Raw genomic sequence first — 19,138 nt, 5'->3', positions numbered from 1 at the left:
CGGGTGAACCTGGAGGCCAATGTAAATGAAAAACCATATTTTATTCATCTTTTCTGTCCTTTAAGGACCAAAGTACCTCCTAAGAGAGAACTTATCAAATGGGAAGTGCCTCCAGGCAATAAAGTTGATTCTTTTGTCTTTTGATTTCACTGAAAATTGGCTTTTTCTGGGAGGATGATGAGTAGGTCTGGCACAAAGACAGTGTTCAATAAATGTTTGCTGAACTAAATCAAAGTGAAGAATTCTTCTTCCCTTGTAGGCCTCATAAGAGGAGACTTCAACCAAAATGAAATTTCTAATATGCTAGCCTGCCACATCCCTTCCCTGCTTAAAAATCCTTCAATGGCTTCACAATCCAGATCAAGCTCCTTGCAGAGTCATTTGCAACCTGGTCCCTGAGCCCATTTTTTTTTTTTTTTTTCCTACCTTGTGGCATTCCTGACCAGGAATTGAACCTGTAACCCCTGCACTGGGAGGCAGAGTCTTAACCACTGGACCACCTGGGAAGTCTGTCCCTCTGTGCACTTTTCTTGACTTTTCTCCTCTCACTCTTCACTCCCTCACTTCACTTCTCTGTCCTAAAACAACTATATATCCATGTGCAGGCAAATGCATGTACACACACGCACGCACACACACACACACACACACACACACTGAATAGATCCTCTCATACGAGACTACTTGCCTTTCCCCAAGGCCTCTACGTTCTGCCAAAACTTTCCTCACCGAAGCACCCTTTTTCACTTTACCTGGTGAACTCTTAATGATTTAAAAGCATTTAGCTCTAACACTATCTCCGCTATGAACCTTTTCTTGACTTTTTTTCTTGTAGACAATAGTGGTTTTTTTCTTTGTGCTCAAAAAAACCTCATTACACACTCCAAAATAATGCAGTTACTCTGCTAAAATTGTTTCCATGGACATCTTTTTCACTATACTGTTTCTGAAGAGCAGTAACTGTATTCTATTTTAAAAATCGTTATTTGCTGTTTTGAATGGTAATGGACCCCATCAAAAATAAATGGATCCCTTATTAAATGTTTGTTAAAGGCATGTATGCTGCTGCTGCTGCTAGGTCGCTTCAGTCGTGTCGGACTCTGTGTGACCCCATACATGGCAGCCCACCAGGCTCCCCCGTCCCTGGGATTCTCCATGCAAGAACGATGGAGTGGGTTGCCATTTCCTTCTCCATTATGATAGGCGGTAAAAACCAAGCACTAATATACAATCTCTCTTATTTAATAGAAAAACCCACTGAAGAGCTCGTTCTAGCTCCCCAGGTTGGTGTGGTCATACCACTGAGGTCTTATCTGTAAGATGTGACTGAACAAGATATGTGCCACTTCCTTGCCACTTCCTTATTAGGACACTGCTTGCTCTTCATTTCCTTTTTTCTGCTGCTCACTAACTGAAAAACGCTGACAGTTGAGCAGTCTTGAACCCACAGATGGAAACTTGTGTTGAAGTTAGCTGAACTTCCCTGACAGCTTGGGAACCTCCATAACCTAGGCGAGCTACCAGATCATCCTACTCTGGGTTGTCATATTAGAGAAAAGTAAATTTCTGCCGTATTTAAGCCATAATATTTGTTAGAACAACTCAGTTTTACTTTCAGGAATATGGTTAAAATGGAGCCTATTTTCTATGATGCTGAAGCCTTATTTTCTTTAGTTTTGTGCCATAAAAAACAGCTTTTGTTTTTATTTTATATTAGGGTACAACCTGAAAATATATCATGAGAAACATTTAAATATTACTTTTAATGATGAGCTTCAAGATCATATCAAATTTCTCAGATCATATTCCAAGATTATCATTCCCTACCTGTTAAATTAAAATCATAATAAAAAACAAGAGCAAAAATTAAAAAGCATTCCAGCTGTCTCAGAGAATAGAAACGTTCCTTTAATCTTTAAAAAGACTCTAAGTTACTCTTGACTTGTGCATCTTCTTTCTAGGCTTAGAAATTGGTCGTCAGTTTCAGGCTCGACCTTGTCGCGTTTTCTAGGAAAATCTTGACCTCTGGAGGGAGAGCTGAAAGAACACCAGACCAAGAGTCAGGGCATGATTCTTGCCATCAGCACGAATTCAGATTTGTCTACTTTAAAAAAAATAATAATTAATTAATTTAATTAAAAAAATTAATTCTAGAGACAGAATGCTTTTTTCCTTCGGAGACCTCAGTTTTTTCCTCTTAAGGCCTTCTGTTGATTAGATGAGCCTCACCCACATTACGGAAAACATTCTGCTTTACTCAAAATCTACTGATTTAAATGTTAACATCTAAAAAGCAACATCTAGACTGGTGTTTGACCAAACATCTGGCCACCATAGCTTAGCCAAGTTGATACATAAAATTAACCATCACAAGTGTTTTTTTTTTTTTTTTTTAATTGAAGGATAATTGCTTTATAGAATTTTGCTGTTTTTTGTCAAACCTCAACATGAATCAGCCATAGGGATACATATATCCCCTCATTTTGAACCTCCTTCCCATCTACCTCCCCACCCTACCCCTCTGGGTTGATACAGAGCCCCTGTGTGAGTTTCCTGAGCCATACTGCAAATTCCCGTTGGCTATCTATTTTACATATGGTAAGATATGTTTCCATGTTACTCAGATTCGTGTACTTTTCATTTTGAAAACCCAATATGCATCCTTCTTTCTGTCTCTGCTATCTGCAATCATGTTTTCGAAAACTGAATGGTAACCCAAGATCCTATAAGACAGGAGTCCCTTCCTTGCAAATATCAGTGACCTCTGTCAGGACACATTCCCTTGATTCAGACCGTACGACTTAGTGCCTGGCCTGCTTATTAGAAACCCCCACCCTTTGGAGATTGTCCTCCACTAGATGTCCATGGTTAGAGTCTGTACATAGCGTCTTTTGCTCCGCATGAGACTTTCATTATACCTATGGTCTGGTTTAGTCTCCTATCCCAACTCAGTGCCTAACACTCTCAAATGAAAAGCCCTTGTTTTAGTATTTCTTTGCTCACTGGAGTTAATGGGTAGTTGTGATTATGTCCTGAGATATGATGCTGTTGGTAAATTGCTTTAATTTGTCTCTGTCATGCATTTCTTGCCTTTTTCTTTAAATCATAAATTCTTGCTCCACACACTTTTATTACCAGCTTCTCTTGCTTTCAGTGAAGCTGGCGATCCGATGTCTCTTTTCTCACTCCTTTGGCCTTCATAGACGGGCGCGTGTGAGCTGTGCTGGCCACTGAGTGGTCTCCTTTCACTGGTAACATCAACTGATCCAAGAATGGGGAAATGGCTTAAGCGAGACCTCAGTATCTTTTCAGGGACTGATATTTTAATAGTTGCTAGAGCAGACAGTGTTTCCTCTTTCCTTCTGAGATTATGAGCTGTAAAGGCATTGCAATCTGGAGATGCTACTGGCCAATAATGGGGAATGGATACATCATGACATCTTTTGAACACTTAGGCTCATAATTTTTCCGCTTGCTTCCAATAAATATCCAATAAATTAGAGCTGGTTTTCTTTCATTTACAAGAAAATTTGTCTAGAACAAGGGTTTCAGACTGTGATCCTACCATCTGTTTTATAAACGGTTTTCCTGGAACATAGGAACCCGCATTTGTTTACTTATGTCCTACGGTTTCTTTCTCACGGCAATAGCTGAGTCAAGAGGTTGTGGCAGGTACCGTATGCCCCACAGAGCCTAAAATACTTACTACATGACCCTTCATAGCAAAAGTTTATCAACTTTTATTGTTTTTAAAATAGACTTTTTTAAAGGAACTTTTCCTTTTTGAACACTTTAAAGCATTTTCAAATAGAACTTTTTTTTTCCTTTTCCCATAAGCACTATGTCTTCCTGAAGTGGGCAGAATGAAAAACAAATTATGGCTTGAAGGTGTGAGTCAAAGTACAGCCCCAAACAGAAGGCAATTTTTGGACTGTTGGTTTGTGCTTGATACGCTTTGTTGATTTCTAAGTGATTTCTATCCATTTGCCTTGGGTAGAATCAAGTTAGGTATGCCTTAAGAATTTTGTACATTATAACAAGACATGTACTAGAGGAGCAGTTTATTTTTGAGGTGATATTGGCACTTTCTGAACCTTATAATTTGTAGAAGTTGTTTATAACTTGTATAATGCATAGGGTTGTCCGGTATGGTACGTACTGGTGACAAGTGACTATTGACACTTGGAATGAGCCAGTCCGAATCAAAATATGCTAATGGTGCAAAATATATAACTGACTTTAGAGTTTAAAAATGACACAAAGGAATGTAAACTCTTTCAGTGGTAACTTTGTTCATGTGTGTATGCTGAGTTGCTTCAGTCATGTCCGATTCTTTGCAACTCTATGGACTGTAGCCCACCAGGTTCCTCTGTCCTTGAGGTTCTCCAGGCAAGCATTCTGGAGTGGGTTAGCCATTTTCTCCTCCAGGGGATCTCCCCGGCCCAGGAATTGAACCTGTGTCCTTTGATTCTCCTACATTGACAGGGGGTTCTTTACCACTAGCACCACTTGGGAAACCCAATGATAACTTTAATTTAATTTATTAAATGTTGAAATGATATTTTGGATATATTGAATTAACAAAAAAATATATTCTTGAAACTGCTATTTACTTATTTCTTTCAAACTTCTAAAAAATGGATCCTAAAAAATTTACCTTTGTGGCTCACATTATATTTCATTTTTTCTTTTTCCAAATGTTTTATCAAATTAAATTGCAAAGTTTAAAAAAGTTAACAACCCAGTACCCAAAAGTTTATCTTGATGTCCCGACTTCCTGTCTTTACCCTCCCCTGAGTCAGTCACTCTGATTTCTTTTTGTTGCTTTGTCTCAGCCATCTAGGCTTTTTATTTTTATTTTTAAAATTTATTTATTTTAATTGGAGGCTAATTACTTTACAATATTGTAGTGGTTTTTGTCATACATTGACATGTACATCTAGGCTTTTTAAGAGCCTTATACTCAGTCTCAGACAACTGAAGCCTTATCCTCAGTCTCAGACAAGGCAGGGGACTGAGCTTGAAGTTAAGGATTAAATCTTCTGCTTCTTCAAGGTAGAGGTCAGCCAAGCTCAGAGTGGAATTTATTGTTTCCAACTTAATGGCTCGCACAGCTTTTTTTACAACAACAATGGCATCTTCAGTGGTGTAATCCCTCAGACTTTCATGATATTCTCTATTGGTTTTGTTTGTTTGTTTGTTTGTTTTCATAGCATTGACCATTTTTTATCCATAGAATACTGTATGTAATGAGCTTTAAAGTCCTAATGATCCTCTGTTCTAGAGGCTGAATTAGAGACATTGTGTTTAAGGCAACAGATTACTGGAGAGCCCTGGATGTTGGATTCATGGAGTTCCAGGTGGCCAGCGACATTGTCCAATAGCAAAGCGAAAGCGAAGTTGCTCAGTTGTGTCCGACTCTTTGCGACCCCATGGACTGTAGCCCACCAGGCTCCTCCATGGGATTCTCCAGGCAAGAATACTGGAGTGGGTTGCCATTTCCTTCTCCAGGGGATCTTCCCGACCCAGGGATTGAACCCAGGTCTCCCACATTGCAGGCAGACGCTTTTAACCTCTGAGCCAAAAGAACTGTACAAAGTAGTCTCTTACTGGCAAAGTATTTTCTGACTTCAGGGATAAAACATCAATGGAACCAAACTGGAAAAAAGGGTTCTTGTTGTCCAGTCCTTGTTGGACCACTGAAAGACTAGTGGCTGGGGTTTATCTTTTCCCTTCACGACTTGGGGTCCAGTTAACATTACAGTCAAGAACTGTCCTGATCATAAACCTCAGCACATTTGCACAAAACGGTGGAGCTGGTCTATCCTGTCCAGACTTAAATCTTGTGCTCACTTCTCTTTTCTACTAATAAATGTTTTTTTGTGACATTTTTTCCCAAAGTAGGGCATTTTAGTCTGCATTAAAAACATGTTCATGCATGTATTTATTCTCCTCAGTGATTTTCTTAATGACATGGGAACTTGTCTGCTGACTCTTGGTCAGCTGAAGCTGCTTCTTCTGTTACTCCACATTTTTAAAGCTAAACATCTTTCTAAAATTATCAAACCATCCTCTGCTGGCATTAAATTCTCCAGCTGTAGATCCTTAGCCTTTCTTTTGCTTTAAATTGTCATACAGTAACTTTGAGCCCCCCTTTTTGGGGGGATGGCAAGAATACTGGAGTGGGTTGCCATTCCCTTCTCCAGGAGATCTTTCTGACCCAGGAATTGAACCTGGGTCTCCACACTGTAGGCAGATGCTTTGGCTCAGAGGGTAAAGCGTCTGCCTGCAATGCAGGAGGCCTGGGTTCAATCCCTGGGTCAGGAAGATCCCCTGGAGAAGGAAATGGCAACCACTCCAGCATTCCTGCCTGGAAAATCCCATGGACAGAGAAGCCTGGTAGACTGCATTCCATGGGACTAGTACCTACACAGGTTTTATGCAAAGAATCGGACACAACTGAGCGACTTCACTTTCACTATAGTGACTTTGCTTTTTCTAGAATCACCCAGTGTCTGCCTGTATGCCTTTATCACAGCAACCTGCACCTGCCTAAAAGCTGCACGAGATAAAGAAGGTATTTCACAAAAAGTGCCATATTTTTGTGTCTGCTGGTGTAGCTGCAGTGACAGCATCACAAACATTCTCTCTCTCTCTCTTTTTTTAAACAATGATCCTTACTGGATTTATTTATCTTGAAATGGCAGACAACTATAACTGCAAACCCCAATCTGTGGAACACATCAAGCAATTCAACTTTTTCTTGTAATGTCATGACTCTTGTCTGCTTCTTAGGAGCACTTCCATCATCACTAGTGGGACTTCATACAGGTCCCGTGGTGTCATTCAGTGTCTACAGTATGCCAGTAAACATGATGGAAAATATGAGGGAATGTCAAGAGATGACTTTTCACTGCAGCGTGCAATTTACGGAAGAGATGAATGCCCCACGTGATGGTTAGCATCACCCGGCATTTTAAGCCAAGACTAGCAACATTTGAGCTCTCTGAGATTGCAGCAGGCAGTTGCTATGAAATTATCACATTAGTGTAATGTGTACTGTAGTTTTGTGCAGTTATGATTTAATACTGTATCTTTATGTTTGTTTTTATTTCTCTTGACTGAAAGTGGCACCATAGTGTTTTAAACAAGTTTTGATAAATTTTAACATTTTGTAATAGATTTGTGTATGCTTAATAGTAGTAAAGATAAAATAGACTAGTACCTACAGATATTTTATGCATTCATGACATATCTAAATTTTCTTAATTTTTCAACATGTCTAGGCTCATCTGAGAGCCTTTTAAATTGTCATAAAAAATCTCCAGAAAAGATTCCAATGTGTTTATTGTAAAAAAATAAAATAAAATCTGTGTATAAATAGACCCATGAAGTTCAAACTTATGTTGTCCAAAAGTCAGCTATAACTTGTATATATTGTTGATAAAATGTGAGTCCATGAAAAAAAACATTACATATGTAGAGTTAATCATTACATACTAATAGATTCTTTTTCTTCAAACTCAATTTTTTAAAAATCTATGCAGAGGGCATACAGGAGCATGCAGAATGTTGGTTAGATTCTTTTTTAAAAAATATTTTTTTTTCAAGTAAGTCTGAATATATACAAATGTCTGAAAATTGTGTGATTGAAATTAACTTTTTATTTTATCTATTTCCAAAAACTTTGTTCTCTGAAATTTCTTATGTGGAAAAAGATAGGCTTTTCCTTCTCATTCATTTGATGTGTTGTCATACTAAATTGGTATCAGTAAAATGGGAATGATGGTTGAAACGGAAGTTGTTCAGAGATTCCAACCAAATGGGTCTCTTCTAGATTTGTTTGATTTATTTATGTTGATTTCTATATTTAATTTAAATGTACCAATAATGCTTGAAATAGATGGGGAAACAGTGGAAACAGTGTCAGACTTTATTTTTTTGGACTCCAAAATCACTGCAGATGGTGACTGCAGCCATGACATTAAAAGATGCATACTCCTTGGAAGAAAAGTTATGACCAACCTAGATAGCATATTGAAAAGCAGAGACATTACTTTGCCAACAAAGGTCCGTCTAGTCAAGGCTCTGGTTTTTCCAGTGGTCATGTATGGATATGAGAGTTGGACTGTGAAGAAAGCTGAGCGCCGAAGAATTGATGCTTTTGAACTGTGGTGTTGGAGAAGACTCTTGAGAGTCCCTTGGACTGCAAGGAGATCCAACCAGTCCATTCTGAAGGAGATCAGCCCTGGGATTTCTTTGGAAGGAATGATTCTAAAGCTGAAACTCCAGTACTTTGGCCACCTCATGCGAAGAGTTGACTCATTGGAAAAGACTCTGATGCTGGGAGAGATTGGGGGCAAGAGGAGAAAGGGGACGACAGAGGATGAGATGCCTGGATGGCATCACTGACTCTATGGACGTGAGTCTGAGTGAACTCCGGGAGTTGGTGATGGACAGGGAGGCCTGGCCTGCTGCGATTCATGGGGTTGCAAAGAGTCGGACATGGCTGAGCGACTGAACTGAACCGCATGCTTGAAATTAACAGTAACGCACCTGCCCTTTTTCTTCTAAATGAAAGCAGCAGTCTAGAAAGCGTAATGAGTTCAGTACACATTTTATATATTCCATTTACACATGAGTGGATTTAGCATATATTTTGTCAGGGTGTCATTTCTGAGAAAGAAAGGAAGCTGTTAGGATATAAAGCATGGCCTCGAGCGCATATACTTCAGCTCACCATCCCAATGTGAAAGCAGTTTTTAGCTTCCATTGATCCTCTGTGGCTGCAAAAGGTGTTTTCTTATTAGAGATGAACAGAAATCTAACAGTCATTAGACAGATTTCTAGTCACTTCTGTGCACCATGACCTTTTGGTGAATAGATAACATATAGATCATACACTGTATTTTACTTAAGGGTTTTAAAATAGACTCATAATACAGTCTATATACTTCAGACTTTAGTAGGTCCTTGTTAAACAAAGGCTAAATGTTTTGTTCTACATTTGCTATTTCAAAGAACAGCAGAGGTATCATGCAAAATTTTTGACTATTTTTATTTTAGCTTATGACAATTTAAAATTTGAAATTCCTAGTCAGTGATCACAGAGAATATATTGAAAAGTTTTAATAATAAATTATTTAGACTTGTTTGAGATCACAAAATACATATCTAGACAGGGATAAGGAATTATAGCAAAACTAGATTTTGCAAAGTTGTTAAACTGCAAACATCTTCTTTAAATTAAGTTTTAAAGAGTTTAGATGTTCTCATTGCAGGATATTGAGTAAAAGGATAATACAGGGATCTCTCTGTGTTATTTCATATAATTGGCTGTGAACTTAAAATTACCTTGAAATTAAAAATTTAATTAAACTCAGCACCAATGAGGGAATCCAATAAGATTAAATGCAACATCAACAAAGAAAATCAATAGTTTACCTTTCTATAAATAACCAATTAGAAAATAAAAAAATGTAATACCTCATTCTTAATAGCATCATCAACGATAAATTGCTATGGAAGAAACCTAGTAAGTGATGTTTAATATTAAGAGCTTAAGGAAAATATAAAATTTAGGTGAAAGTTTTAAAAGAAGATGAGTAAATAAGTATATGATCATAAAGCCTAGAAGGAACTGTGCTATGCATAAATCAATCCTCTTCAAAGAATATAGTTTTAGTCTTTAATAACCATAAGAAGATGATTATGAAAAGTGAAAGTGAAGTCGCTCAGACATGTCCGACTCTTTGCGACCCCTTGGACTGTAGCCCACCAGGTTCCTTCATCCATGGGATTTTCCAGGCAAGAGTACTGGAGTGGGTTGCCATTTCCTTCTCCAGGAGATCTTCCCAACCCAAGGATTGAACTCAGGTCTCCCGCGTTGTAGGCAGACGCTTTACTGTCTGAGCCACCAGTATAGCTAAATTCCTTAAAAATTTAGAAATAATGGAGTTCTATTTTGGAAAAAGAATCTAGAAGAATATAGATCCAGATTTCCCTAATTTATTAACCAAACTAATAAACTCTTGGGCATCTCTCAGAATTTCTGAGAGATTTGGGGTCTGTCCATTCTTTGAAACTCTGATATCTTAATAATGAAGAGCTACCAACACAGAGAAGCAGCATTGTGATATGCTTTACAGGTTTATCACACACAAAAGTCTGATTAAATGCAGACTTTTAACACAAATACAATCCTCTGACTCTGCATATAAAAACTTCCTTGGTGATAAATGGCCAAGGGCTACATCTGGATCTCGGTGTTGTTTGTGAAGTCCTATGGAGGTCCTTAGCTTTCGCTTCCCCAGGAAGCTTAGGACCCACATTTACTGTCTGTTCTGTTGTTTAACTTTAGAATATGTTCATGAGCAAGGGGTCCAGTCTCTCTTGCATTCAGCTGTGATAGCAATGAACTTGGGATAAAATACTTATGCTAGAAAGAAACTGAATAGTATCATCTCTTCTATTCAAAAACTGTGAGTGCGTCTGTGCTAAGTCGCTTCAGCCATGTCCAGGTCTTTGTGACCCTGTGGACTGTAGCCCGCCAGGCTCCTCTGCCCATGGGATTCTCCAGGCAAGAATACCGGAGTGGGTTGCCATTCCCTTCTCCAAGGGATCTTCCCAACCCAGAGATCAAACCCTAGTCTCTTACGTCTCCTGCGTTCTCAGGCAGGTTCTTTACCACTAGCACCACTTGGGAAGCCCCCCAAAACGTATGATGTAGAATTTTCCTTCAGCAAAGGCCCTTGGTTCTGCTCCTCTGCAGAACTCGCACCCTAGGTGTGAGGTCTCATCTTAGTTTGTCCCTCCCTCTTCACTGTTGCTGAGTTCTGCAGGCTAACCTAGGCTTCCCTAAGCTGGGTGCAGGGACAGATAACTGGTCCTTCACATACAGCAGTTTCTGAAAATCCTCAGGAAGATCTAGCTCTTGACTATACCTGAGTCTGAAGGAAGGGACCTGGGAACTTAGCATTTGTCTTCCGGTTTCCATCTAAATGACTATGTTTGAGAAAAAGATTTAAAGCCATTCCAAGTAGCAAATAATATATTTTAAAATCTGTTTTCTCATAATATTTATTTTACAATTTAAAATGCTATTAATATTATTATTGATAATAAGATAAGAACATTTTGACAATATTATTTAACTGATGTTTTAAGAAATAAATTAAAATTTCTTCAGTATAGGGCATTAATGCTGTCAGTTTTCATTTTTGTTTTTTGCTGATTCATGCTGTTTATGAACAATCTAGTTAGGAAAGCAAATTAATCATCGTATTTGAAGAGTTGACATTAACAATAACATTTAGAATAAAAGTAATTCGAGTCTGGAAATTAGAGCATCTAATATTTTATAAAGGGTTTTCAGCAGCTATGATCACCACTGTGTGTGTGCTGAATCGCATCCTGAATTTTTGCGACCCCATAGACTGTCGCAGGTTGTCTGTCCATGGACTTTTCTAAGCAAGAAAAATGGAGTGGGTTGCCACTTCCTCCTTCAGCGGATATTACTGACCCAGGGATCGAAGCCGTGACTCCTGCTTTGGCAGGCAGATTCTTTACCACTGAGCCGCCTGGAAGCCCCTTAACTCCACTGAAAAATTTCCACTGTGTTTACAGCGGTCTTGGAAATACACAAGGAACAAACCACAAAAATTAACCTCATTAGCTCAAAGTCCCTTTGGCCAATCATTTCCTGAGGGGATTGTAGAGTTTCTAAGGACACCATAGAAGCTTTGTTATAAACAATATTAAGTACTGATTTAGAGGTGTTCTGCGGATAAGAGGTTAAGCTAGTTAGAATACTTGAGATCTGTTTTATATAAATGTTTAATTGATTGTATACAATCGATGATCAATGACATTTATTTCTAATCTAGGATAAATTTTAGGGTGTGAACTATGTAATATCAAAACATAGAAAAATATTTGTTTCTTCTATTTTCAATTTGCCAGAGTTTTAAGACACAGAGGAAAGCATAGCCATGTTTGTTTTAAGTAACCTTAGAATGCTTATGCCAAGACAAGATTTAAGTCCTAATCCCAATGAAGGAGACAGAACTCACATATGGCATTTTAATCTCCTACAAGAAAGTGTTTAGATATTTTTAGTTGTTCTTTTTTTGTTAACTAGTTCTTTTTTTAATAACAAGGAGTTATATACAATTAAAACAATTTCTTCAATGAATAAAGTTAAGGCACACATAATAAGTTTGGACACATTCATAATAATTTTCCTAGAATAAATTCTAAAAGCAAAATTATGCATATTTTAGTCAATGAATACAAATGAATAAAGCATGTTCCCTAAGACTTGAGTCATTTTATGTTTCCTCTGGATTGTATGCGATATCTATTTTCTTGGATAAGGAGTGCACATTTTTTTGAATGTCTTTATTTTTATCTAGACAATATATAAAGTAAAAATGCTAGCACTTTGAAGTAGATGAAATGTTTTCCCATTATTAATAATGCATTGCACTTTGAGGAGAAGAGATGTGTTCTAAAATATGCAATTCACTCATAGAGTATGCTAATAACTATAAAGAATTTATATAAGCTAAAGGGGAGAAAAAAATCACACATTTTAAATAGATTTTCATTATATTGTATCCATATTCAAAGAGCTAATAGTACCCTTTACTTTGTTTTATGTATACATGAGTATCTTTTAATGGATGAAATAAGCTCTGCTAAATATTATAAACATGATATATTGAAAAAAAACAGATTTGCTGTTTACTTCAGAGCTATGAAAATTAAGAAATTTCATCAGCGGTTATTATCTGGTTCCGTAAGAGGGGAAGAAGCCAAATATGAGACTATAAACACTGGATTGTGCTGATGGGAAGGAAATGGCAAAATTAGCGTATTAATCGTCACACGCGCAGCTCTCTTACAGACCGAATTTTAGTTTCAGTTGTGGTTTACTGTCGTAGTATGTACTTGCCTTTAATTATTCAGAGCTCAATGTTGGTAAACTAGAAAATCTTTCTTATGATCTTAATTTGACATAAATCAGTACTTACCCCACTCTGCATTTCTTATTTCATTGAAATAAGTATGGGAGTTGTGTGATGTGAGACAGTAAAAAGAGCCCAGCAGTTTAGAGTCAGAAAGACTTGAGTTTAAAATTTGAACCTGGCATTTACTAACTGTGTAAATTTTGTCAGTGTCTGGAGTGGGTTGCCATTTCCTCCTCAGGGGGCTCCAGTGTTCTTGCCTGGAGAATCCCATGGACAGAGGAACCTGGCAGGCTACTGTCCATAGGGTCTCGAAGAGTCGGACACTGAAGTGACTTAGCACGCACACACACGTGAAATGCATCATTTATATACTTTGATATTTATAAATTAGAGCTGCTAAAGACCTATGAATCTTTACCAGCTCTTTACCATTTACCTATGAATATCAATCTCTTTGTTGCAAAGCTATGTTATTCACAGTTAGGGTTATTAATACAAATTGAAAAAATTTCAACGGCTTAATAAAAGTTTTGTCTTGCTTTTGTCACAGACAAAAGTCATTGTGCTAGGGGGACATCGATTGGTTCTGCCATATCCTTGTACCTCAGGGTCCTCTGCTGGTTGAGAGACTGATCAGAGACTGATCAGACTGATCAGGAGTCATATTGGAGGTTTTATTGGGCCAGGCCTGGATGTTGCATAAATCACACCCATTCACATTCCATTGGCCAAAATTCAGTTGCATACACAAATAGGTTAGCTGTGGGCTCAACACAAAGAAAGAAAACATTCTGATGGCCACCTAGCCAGGTTTTGCTCACTGACTAAGTGACCTGAAGCAGTCTAACTGGTAAAAGTAATTTATGCCAATTGACCTAGACCAGTTTGCTGCTGCTGCTGCTGCTAAGTCGCTTCAGTCGTATCCGACTCTGTGCGATCCCATAGATGGCAGCCCACCAGGCTTCCCGCCATCCCTGGGATTCTCCAGGCAAGAATACTGGAGTGGGTTGCCATTGCCTTCTGCATAAACCAGTTTAGCTTTTCACCAAAATTAAGGTTTTTGGTTTGCTTGTTTTTTAGATAGACATCAGCAGCCTATAATTACAGTGATGTCTACAGGTTTTTATCCCTGTTATTCTTATTTTTGTTTCCATGAATTTAACATGTCTTCTGTCTGGCTATTTTAAAGATTTTTTTTTACATGACTAGTTTTCAAGAGTTTGATTTTGATATTCTCCAGTGTTATTTTTCTTTTTTTACCCTGTTTTTGGTTTGTTGTACTTCTTGGATCTATAAATTTATAGTTTTCATTAATCTGTACATTTTGGTTCATTATTGCTTCAAATTATATTTCTCTGCTTCTAGGACTATCAGTTTGTGAGTGGCTCAGACAGTAAAGAATCTGCTTGCAGTGTGGGAGACCTGGGTTCAATCCCTGTCAGGAAGATCCTCTGGAGAAGGAAACGGCAACCCACTCCAATATTCTTGCCTGGAGAATCCCATGGACATGGGGTCGCAAAGACTCGGACACGACTGAGCAACTTCACTTTCACTTTCACTTTTCAGACTGCTTAATGGTACCCTGTAGGTCCTTGATACTCTGCTTATTTCTACTATTTTCCTCTCCTTTATACTCATGAATACTTTCTGTTACTACATCTTTTCATTTACTTATTATTGTATCTATACTGCTCTTAATCCTTTTTGGTTAATTTTTGCTTTAGTAATCAAGCTTTTACCTCTAGAACTCCATATGGCTCTTTCAACAGATTTTCCATTTATCTCCTCATTATATTGATGCTTTTCTTCAAACACTTGAAGATCATTATAGCAACTATTTTAACATCTTTGCCTTCAAATTTTATCATCTCTGTTGCTTGTGTAACTGTTTCTGTTGGCTGATTTTTCTCTTCGATGTGGATCACATTTCCCTGCTGCCTGGAATACCTCACAATTTTTTGTTGGATGCTGAAAAGTTTGGATGTTTCATTATTGAACGTTTAGATTTTGTTGTCTTTTTTTTTTTTAAAAGAAAGCTGGATTTTGTTTTTTATAGGTGGTTAAATTTAGTTCAGTTTAGCGTGACCCATTCATGACTTGTTTTTCAGTTTCATTTAGATGGATACGGAGCTTCCCCAGTGGCTCAGTGGTAAAGAATCTGCCTGCAAGGCAGGAGACACAGGAGATGCGGTTTTGATCCCTGGGTGAAGAAGATTCCTTGGAGGAGGACATGGCAACTCATTCTAGTATTCTTGCCTGGAGAATCCCAAGGGTAAAGCAGACTGGCTGGCTACAGTCCACAGGATTGTGAGAGCTGGACACGAATGAAGCAACTGAGCACACACGCACACATAGATGGATATAGGGTTTTCTTTGTTCTAGGATAATTTAGTCCCACCACTAGGATATTGTCCTTCTTGACCTTTACTAAATATCTCAAGGATCTACACTCTACGTAACTGGAAGCCAAACATCTCCAAGTTTTGAGTGAGCTTTCGCATGATTTAACTCATGCTTCTGCAGCTTCTATTTTTCAGCCTTTGCAGATTTTGTGGGTTTTCAGTAGCTCTTTCTTCTCTGGAACTCTGACCTGTAACTTCGAGCTGCCTCAGTCACTGAACTCTGATTTTTGGTATCTTGAATTAGCAAACTGATTACCTTGCTTGGTATTCCCCTTTCTACTCCAGTGTTCTCAATGTCCCTCTGAAAAGAAGCTGGTCAATTATAGGACTTAAATCTATTGTATTCTTTTTCTCAGAGATCACATTTTGATGTTGCCTATAGTCCAATGTCTGAAAATCCCTTAATATGTATTTGTCTAGTTTTCTAGCTGTTCATTGTAGGAAAATAATTAAGTTATTGCTACTCTATCATGGCCACAAGTGGACATCTTAAGGTGAAGAAGAATGAATGAAGAAGAGATCTTTGCTCCATTGTTGTTGTCCAGTTGCTTAGTCGTGGCTGACTCTTTGTGACCCCATAGGCTGCAGCACACCAGACGTCCTTGTCCATTACCATCTCCTGGAGTTTGTTCAGACTCATGTCCATTGAGTCAATGATGCCATCCAACCTTCTCATCCTCTGTCGTCGCTTTTCCTCCTGCCCTCAATCCTTCCCAGCATCAGGGTCTTTTCCAGTGAGTCAGCTCTTTGCATCAGGTGGCCACATATTGGAGTTTCAGCTTCAGCATCAGTATCCTTTCAATGACTATTCAGGGTTGATTTCCCTTAAGATTGACTAGTTTGATCTTGCAATCCAAGTGACTCTCAAGAGTCTTCTCCAGAACCACAGTTGGAAAACATCGATTCTTCAGTGCTCAGCCTTCTTTAAGGTCCAGCTCTCATATCCATACACGACTACTGGAAAAACCATAGCTTTGACTATATGGAACTTTGTTAGCAAAGTGATGTCTCTGCTTTTTAATATGCTGTCTAGGTTTGTCATAGCTTTTCTTCCAAGGAGCAGACATCGTTTAATTTCATGGCTGCAGTCACTGTCCACAGTGATTCTGAAGACCAAGAAAATAGTCTCACTGTTTTCTCCCCCGACCCACTCCATTTGCCATGAACTGATGGGACTGGATGCCATGATCTTAGTTTTTTAAATCTTCAGTTTTACTCAGTTTTATAGTTTTTTCACTCTCCTCTTTCACTTTTATCAAGAGGGTCTTTAGTTCCTCTCCGCTTTCTGCCATTAAAGTGGTATCACCTATCTGCACGTCTGAGTTAATCGATATTTCTCCTGGCAAACTTGATTCCAGCTTGTGATTCATCCAGTCCACAATTTCATGTGATGTGCTCTGCATATAAGTTAAATAAACAGGGTGACAATATACAGCCTAGATGGATTCCTTTCCCGATTTTGAACCAGTCCGTTGTTTCATGTCTGGTTCTGCTGCTTCTTGACCTGCATACAGGTTTCTCAGGAGGTAGGTAAGATGGTCTGGTATTCTCATCTCTTTAAGAACTTTCCACAGTTTGTTGTAATCCACACAGTCAAAGGCTCTAGCATAGTCAATGAAGCAGAAATAGATGCTTTTCTGGAAATCACTTACTTTTCCTGTGGTCCAGCATATGTTGGCAATTTGATCTCTGGTTCCTCTGCCTTTTCTAAATCCAGCTTGTACATCTGAAAGTTCTTGGTTCATGTACTGTTGAAACCTAGCTTGAAGGATTTTTAGTATTAACTTGCTAGCATGTGAAATGGAGCTCACATTCTATTGACAGGAGATGGAAAAGGAAAAACACACAAGCAAGCAAACACAGGAATAAAAAAGAAATTAAAGTAAGAATGAGAATCATAATATAAAATAAAATAGAGTAGGACTTCAAAGTGATTTCTCTAGAAGGTAAATACTGCTTGAAGAAGTGAAAATTAAGATGAAATGTGAATGACAAGAGTTAAGTATGTGGAGTTAAGTGCAGGAAAAGCTAGTGCAAAGGCCCCAAGCAAAGTGTGTTGTATAACAACCATCTCTCTCCCCAAGCAAGAGGAAGAGAAAGTAAAAATTTAGTGTGACTGGGTGCAGCACTGTAGGATATTCGGTGAGAGCAGAGACAAGATCATATGAGGCTTTGGAGTCTATCACTGAAAATCCTTTGGACAGTTGGACAGTTTAGAAAACACTCTATTTTTTTTAATATGTTAGTGTGAAGCTTTGACTTATCCATATGTGATTTATGGATATCATTTTCTTCCTATGGCTGCACTCTCTTGGGTTATTAATCTACAACTGATTTTGGATGTCTGGAAACTCTGTGACCCAATGAACACAGTTATATGTCTTTCCCAGTCACTTCTTGGCTCATTTGCACCTGCCGAAAGATGGTATGCATTGGACAGCCATGCACCTTGCTGACAGTTACTATCCTAATCATCTTTCTCACTGGATTAAAAGATTTGTGATAAGTGATTTGAAGTTCTTTAGCCTATAATCAAAGCCTATACTACTCTTGTAGTATAATGAGTGCATAGCTAGCTAGTTTCTATGCATATTACACAGGCACATTTACAATTCTAAGCGTCTAAACGATGGGGCAGTTTAGCTCTAACTACCCTTAATATTGCTGCTGTAATGGCAAGCATGAAGATGCTTATTACATTGTTGTTGCTGATGAAAAGCAGAAATGGTCAGAATCCCAACAAGTGTAACACCAGCTGTGAGTGATTCTATGTTAAGAAAGTGTTTTTTCCCCCAGAACAACTATGAATGGAAAAAATGGAACATATTTTTGTGTCCTTCTGTTTGTGGCACAGTTTAGAAAAATATTTTAAAGTGATTTGAGGACTAATTTTTGGGACTCCTCCACAGTTTCAAGTATTTCATAATTTGGCAGCCATTTAGAACACTTTGGATGCAATTGGCTTAAATAGCTCATTTATATTGGTTCCAGAATATTCAAATACCATTCCAAAGGGCAACATTCTATTCCTGCATGCACACTTCATACCCCTGTTGTTAATGCAAAGAATCAAACACCTCCACACTGACAGACCCATATGAGCTATTTGCATTTATCATGCTCTGGACTCTGTGGTAATTTTTCTTCCTTTTGGGTGACAATTTTCAGCTTATCAAGGGATAACTTTGTATTGATGATATGAACAATTAAAGAGATAAGTGAAATTTGAATATTTGAAGGGGATGTCAGCTTCTAGATAAACCATTAGCTAGGCTTTCATAAAATCTCTGGTCCATGAATATCATGCAAGATTGGACAGAAATCTTAAAAATCGAATCTCTCATCTTCAGCTGCCAAAGGTAAATATTGCCTTAAGAAAATGTTTTTAAAGTTTTATAAGGGCAATAATGTTTCTAACAGAATTTCAGTCTCCTCTTAAGTATTTGTGTAAAAGTGTAAAAGTTCATAATCTGGCTCTGTTTCAAGATTTCTCATTTGTAAAACTTTATTCTTCTTTATTCTTTACACAGAAAGAACAAAAGTGTTTTCAAAAGATTTATCTGTGAAGGATCCAAAAATGTATTTGAGAAGATTTTTATTTAGTGATTACCACTCACAGCTGTGATTTGGCAACTGTTTCTGGTTTCCAAATATTTCATCACCTTTCTCTGGTTATGAAAAGCGAGTTTGAAAGAGATCATATCTGTGAAATTTGCTGTCTTTCTTTAGTGTTAAGAGGGACTTCAGGTGAGAATAACTGGGTGA

Source organism: Bos indicus, chromosome 7, assembly GCF_029378745.1.
Source record: "Bos indicus isolate NIAB-ARS_2022 breed Sahiwal x Tharparkar chromosome 7, NIAB-ARS_B.indTharparkar_mat_pri_1.0, whole genome shotgun sequence".
NCBI classification, from domain to species: domain Eukaryota; kingdom Metazoa; phylum Chordata; class Mammalia; order Artiodactyla; family Bovidae; genus Bos; species Bos indicus.
This window is presented reverse-complemented; position numbering follows the sequence as displayed.